Here is a 6034-nt window from a genome sequence, read left to right as displayed (position 1 = left end):
CCGAGGGCTGCACCGGAGAGCGTGAGACCAGGAATCAGGCGGTTCTCTGCCTGGCTCCCTGGCCTGTCTGCTGCTCCTAACACGGAGGTGGTGGTCATCTGTCGTGGTGAAGGGGCACCATGGTGACGAGTGGCCAGACATCTGAGGGCTCAGTCCCCAGGACTGCCTCACTCCTGACTCCAACCGCCAGCGTAGACAGTTCCCCAAACCACCCTTAGTTCTTTGGGGTTTTTTGTTTTCAATCCTCACCCGAGGACATTTTTCTATTTATCTTCAGACAGAGTGGGAGGGAGGGGGAGAGAGAGAGAGACATCGATGCGAGAGAGACACATCGACTGGTTGCCTCCCGCACGATCCTGACCAGGGCTGGGGACCAAACTGCAACTGAGGTACGTGCCCTTGACCGGAATCGAACCCGCGACTCTTGGTCCTCCAGCCGATGCTCTAACCGCTGAACCAAACCGGCCAGGGCTCACAACCACCCTTAGTTTTAATAATTTGCCAGAAGGGTTCAACTCACTGGTGGCTGACATACCGTCACAGCTGATCACGGCAAAGGATAAAGATTGAAACCGGACGGAGGAGACGCAGGGGGCAGAGTCTCGGGTCCAGTGAGAAGGCTGTGGGACCCTCTGGCACTGATGTGTGACAAAATGCGTGGAATGTCGCCAACTGGGGACATGGGCCCCAGCTCTGGTGTCCAAGGTTTTGATCAGAGTTCCGTTCATCGGCACGATTGATTGACCACCCACACGGTTACCAGGTCCGCTGACGCTGTGCACCCCTGAGCCCCTATCCTGAACCGCAGAGCTGGTATCTCAGGTGTGGACAAAGACATGCCGACCAAATGTGACAGAGATGTCCTTCCTGAATCTGCCGGCCAAGGGCAGACCTCAAAGCCAGCTGGGCCAGGTGCTTCACTGGGGGAGGGGGACGCTGTCTCCACCTGTCCAGCTCAGGGCCCTGGGCAAGTTGCCTCACCCTCTGGGTGCCCTTGACTGGAATCGAACCCGCAACTCTTTGGTCCATGGGCCGACGTTTCAACCGCTGAGCCAAACCGACCAGGTTTCACCCTCTGGGTTTTCATGTCCTCGTGGGTAGATGAGGGCAATAGGGCCCTTGTGGCCCGTGGTGCTCAGCCACCTGGCCAGAGTCTGGGGTGCTCGGGCAGCCCCCTGGCCGGGGCCCGGGGTGCTGGGGCAGACGTCTGGCCGGGGCCCGGGGTGCTGGGGCAGCCGCCTGGCCGGGGTCCGGGGTCCGGGGTGCTGGAGCAGCCGCCTGGCCGGGGTCCGGGGTGCTGGGGCAGATGTCTGGCCGGGGCCCGGGGCCCGGGGTGCTGGGGCAGATGTCTGGCCGGGGTCTGGGGCCCGGGGTGCTGGGGCAGCCGCCTGGCCGGGGTCCGGGGTGCTGGGGCAGATGTCTGGCCGGGGTCCGGGGTGCTGGGGCCATCGCCATCCTTGGGGAAGAGGAACAGCTGGGTCTGGCTTCCTGCTCTGGGTGAATCGGGGTGGTGGTGTGGGGCCTCGGTTTCCCCAACTGTAAAATGGGGACGCTGGGCTGGGGGAACACTGAGGTCCCCGAAGGTGACATAGGAGGGCTCATGGTTGGTGGGCAGAGCCCGAGATGAGCCCCAGAGTCTGTGACTCCTGGCACAATGCTCGTCACAGCAAAACCAGCTGCTAGGTCAGGCTGGGGGGACGGGCAGGAATGAGGGGCCCTGGGGAAGCTGCCCCGCATGGGACGGGGTGCCTCTGTGCTTCCTTGTTATCTGGGGCCGTCCCCTTTCATGCCCACCCTGGGTCTGCTTCCCTCGGGGCTGCCGTTGATCTCACTGGGCTTGGGACCCAGAGACCAGCCCTGTCAGTACCGTGTGTTGCCTGAGAGTGAGGAGCTTCGCCCGGCCGGTGAGGCTCAGTGGTTGAGTGTCAACCCTGCACCAAGAGGTCGCCGGTTCACTTCCCGATCAGGGCCCACGCCCAGGCTGTGGGCCCATCCCCAGTGGCAGACATGCAGGGGGCAGCCAATCGATGTTCTCTCTCATCCATGTTTCTATCTCTCTCCCCCTCTCTAAAATCAATAAAAAGAAAAAAAAACACTTTTTTTTTTTAAGAGTAAGGAGGTTCTGAGTGGGATTGGCTCTGGGCTGGGCCTGTACAGCATCCTTGGCCGCTTAGAGGCTGACCCTGCTGTCCTGCCGCTTCCGGTGCTCTCGGAGGGCCGGGCTGCGGGCTAGGTGACCCGGCAAGGCGGCTGCTCACGTCGCACTCTGGCCGGCTCTGTGTGGCCACAGCGTGGACCTCTCGGGGCCGCGCTGGCTGGCATCTCTCCCAGCTCCCGAGCCACGGGGCCAATTCCATTGTGGCCAGCTTGAAAGCAGCACCCCGTGGTTTTCCTGTGGCCAGGACCCAGGAGCCAGGGGTCTGTGGTGAGCAGGCACTGGGCTGGCTGTGTGGCCAGCGCGTCACCCGGCCACATCGCGGCAGGCGCCAGGGAAACCCAGCCTCCGGCTTTCTCATGAGCTCTATCTCCACGGAAAATATGAACCTCTTTGGACCTGGTCCAGACGCGGGGGCTTCCATTGTTCTGGCCTTCCGCCCCAGCATCGGGAGGCCCAGCCCCCACCTGGCCTTCCTCCAGGCTCCCACACGTCCTGGGACAACCATTCAGGAGCCTCAACCCAGCCGCCTTCCTGGCCCGGAGATGGACCCCGGGTAGTCCCTGGCCTGCCCTCTCCCTCCATTCCAGATGCTTCCAAGGAGCTCAGACCTCGCGCTCAGACTTTCTGATCCCTGGAGTGAAGAAGGGGAGGGAGGGAGGGACCAAGACCCTGAGGGAGGCCCTTTTGAGGGTGTGGGGTACATCTACATAACCATTTTAACCATTTTCAAGCTGCACAATTCAGTGGCAGTCAGTCTGTTCACAGTGTTGTGCAGCCACCTGTCTGTCCTGGAAATCTTTTCATCGCCCAGGAAAGCACCCCACCCTCCCCCAGCCCCTGGCAGCAGGAACCACTTTCGGTCTGTAAGGATGCGTCTTTCGGGGCATTTCATGTGAACAGAATCACACACTGTGTGGTTGGCTGTGTCCAGCTCACTCAGCACCCTGGGTCTGAGGCTCCTCACTGTAGCCGGTCGGCACCTCGGTCCTTTTTACAGCTGCATAGTATTCCCTTGTATGGCTGGACCACAGCTGGTTTCTGTGTTCACCAGCTGGTGGACTTTTGGGTTGTTTCCATCCTTTGCCCGGTGTGAATAGTGCTGCTGTGTCCCGGTATTTTATATGCTTCTCTCATTCCCACACGCTAAGTATGACTGTCCCCATTTTGGCCACAGCAGGGCCAAGCTCACAGAGGTCCCTGGAGCTGGACATCAGATAGTTCATGCAAACAGAAGAGAAAGGAGAGGCCTTGGTGAGTGAAGACGGGGACCAGGGATGGAGAAGGAATGTACCCTAGGCACTCGGGGCACCTGGCCTGGGGCTCTTGGCTGGTGACAGCAAAGGTTGTCCTTCCTGTCCTCGGGGGTAGTAGTGGGGCCCTCCGGCCCCCATGGGAGAGTGGATGGGAGAGTGCGGCTCCTTATCATGGCCTGGGGTTGCTTCCTTCGCTGGGGAGAGCCGGCGGTTTCCCTGTCAGCTCCTTCCTCCTGAGTCACCCCTGAGTCATCGAAGGCTTCTCCCTTATGCCCGTCAGGGGCCAGCAGTGCCGACCGAGTCATCTCTGACTTCTTGGGCCACTGCTACCCTATTTCAGGACATCTTCTCTGCGGCCGACAGCTCGAGGCTGGAATCTGGTCCCCTAAATGGGTGGTGCTCTCAGGCCTCCCTGGCAGTGGTGGGACCTGGGCCTCAGCTGCTCCGTCTGGGGAGTGGGCCAAGGCCAGCCTCCAGCCACAACCAGAGGCTAATGACGCCAGGCAAAAGGAGGGGGCCGGTTCTCCTCATGCCCTGCTCCCCATATCTGGCATTCTCTCTCATCCTCGCTCTCCTGGGGTCCCTGAACCCCACTTTGCAGTTCAGGCACAGGATTTGTAGAGATGCCTCCCTGAGCTCACACCGTTCCAAGTGTCCGACTCCAGAGCCCCGACCCTCCCAGCAAAGCATGTTCCTGGGGGCTTTTCAGTCCCATGGTGACTTTCTCGCCAGCACCCGGGCCCCAAGCAGCAGCAGGTTCGGGGCTCAGGGTCCCCTGGCAGTGGTCCTCCAGAACCGTACATACGGGCCCCCTCCTCTTCTCCACTTCCCCCCCTCGTCATTCTTCCTCATGGACCCCTCGGGAAAGGCTTCACCGACCGAAGCCCTAAGGATTCTGTAACCACGGACCTCACACCGGCTGCTTAAACCACAGCACTTACTGTGTCTGTTCTGGGGGCCGAGGCTGAGGTCACAGTGCCGTCGAGGCTGGTTCCTTCTGAGGCTGAGAGGCGGGGGTGCTCCAGGCCTCTCCCAGCTTCTGGTGGCTCGGGCATTCCTCAGGGCTCGCGTCCCCCATCTCCGCCTCCATCTTTATTCAGTGTTCTCCCCACGTCTCTCTCCCCGCACCAGCACGACCAAATCTCTCTTGTGATACGGACACCGCCATTGTCCTGGGCTCTCGGTAATCGAGTATGACCTCCTCTTAACTCGATCGCGTCTGCAGTGACCCCATTTCCAGGTGGGACCACAGTCATAGGCCGAGGACATAGGAGCTGGACAGGTCTTTTGGAGGGACACAACCCAATCTATTATACTGAGTTCTCATTTCCTGTAATGTTTGGGTCAGGCTTTCTGGCCTTATCAGAGGAAAATGCACAGTTTTGTAAGGCCTCTCTGTACACCTGGAGCGGAGCTCATGGCCCTGTACTTCCCATATGGGGCCTTAGTGGGCCTGCTACACTAGTGCTGGGGCAAAGCCTGGTCCGTGGCCGTGTGATCTGCTGTTGATAACAGGAGCCAGGACTGTGTCCTTTAGGGATGGCAAGTGTGACCTCCCTCCGCGGGCCGGGCCGTTATTCCCCAACCGGGTGTTGTCTGTAAATTACCCTGAGAGTGGAAACCACGGCTTTGCTAAGACCTCTCGCCCCACCCCTCCCGTGCCTGCCGCCTTATCCCAGGAAAACAGGTGAGACAGGGCAGTCGGATGAGCAGATGGACAGGCTTCCTGAGCAGCACTGCCCAGAGCTGCCCCCGCCTGCAGGAGCCCGGCCCAGCCTGCCAGGAGGGCCCGTCTGCCTACAGAGCCGGCTGAGCTGGAGCAGGGGTAGCAGCGCTCAGCAGTGGAAACCTGTTTCTCAGAACTCAGGTCCAGAAGTAATGACCCAGGGTGCTGAGGAGCCAGAGCCAAAACGACACACCTACTGACCCTGCGTGCAGAGAGAGGGGTCCACCAGGGCCAAGCACCTACAGCATCTCCAGTCTCCTCTGTTCTCAGGGTTCCCATCTCCACTTTAATAGGCACAGAGACACCCCAATAAGAAGTGTTGGTTGTGTAGTTCCACAGTCTGTGCTGGGTGCTCCCTGGCAGTTGCCTGAGTTTCCAGGTTCGAGGATGCCAGGCTTTCTCTTAAGTCTAGACCCAAAACAAAACCTTTCCCAAAGGGAAGACCAGGTAGGGGGTTCAATCTACCCTCAGGTCCCCTTCCATCGTAGTGGGTCACACTTTGATGCTGGGAGCACTTAACACTCATTGTTCTTCCCTTTTGCAGACGAGGACATTGGTGCACAGAGAGGTTAAGTCACTAGCCCAAGATCACACAGCTCCAGGTCATCAAGCCAGGCTCTGAATGCAGATCACACATATTTTCCGGACAGGCCACTGGGTCCCTTGCTGAGCGCCTCGGCCAGCCCAACCCCCGCAGAAGCTCAATGAACTTGCAATGAATGGTCGAACCGAGAGTGACCGCCCGGGGTGAAGGGTAGCCAGCTTCCCGGCCCCATTCCCATTTGCGGGTGGGGAGAGGGCGCTGGTCCTCGGGCCTTCCCTGCCAGGAGCCCCTCGGCTGGGGGCGGAGCCCCTGGTGGGCGGGGCCCAGAGAAACGCGCCAATGGCGACGCGGGG

The sequence above is a fragment of the Molossus molossus genome, unplaced genomic scaffold (assembly GCF_014108415.1).
Source record: "Molossus molossus isolate mMolMol1 unplaced genomic scaffold, mMolMol1.p scaffold_m16_p_4, whole genome shotgun sequence".
Taxonomy (NCBI): Eukaryota; Metazoa; Chordata; class Mammalia; order Chiroptera; family Molossidae; genus Molossus; species Molossus molossus.
This window is presented reverse-complemented; position numbering follows the sequence as displayed.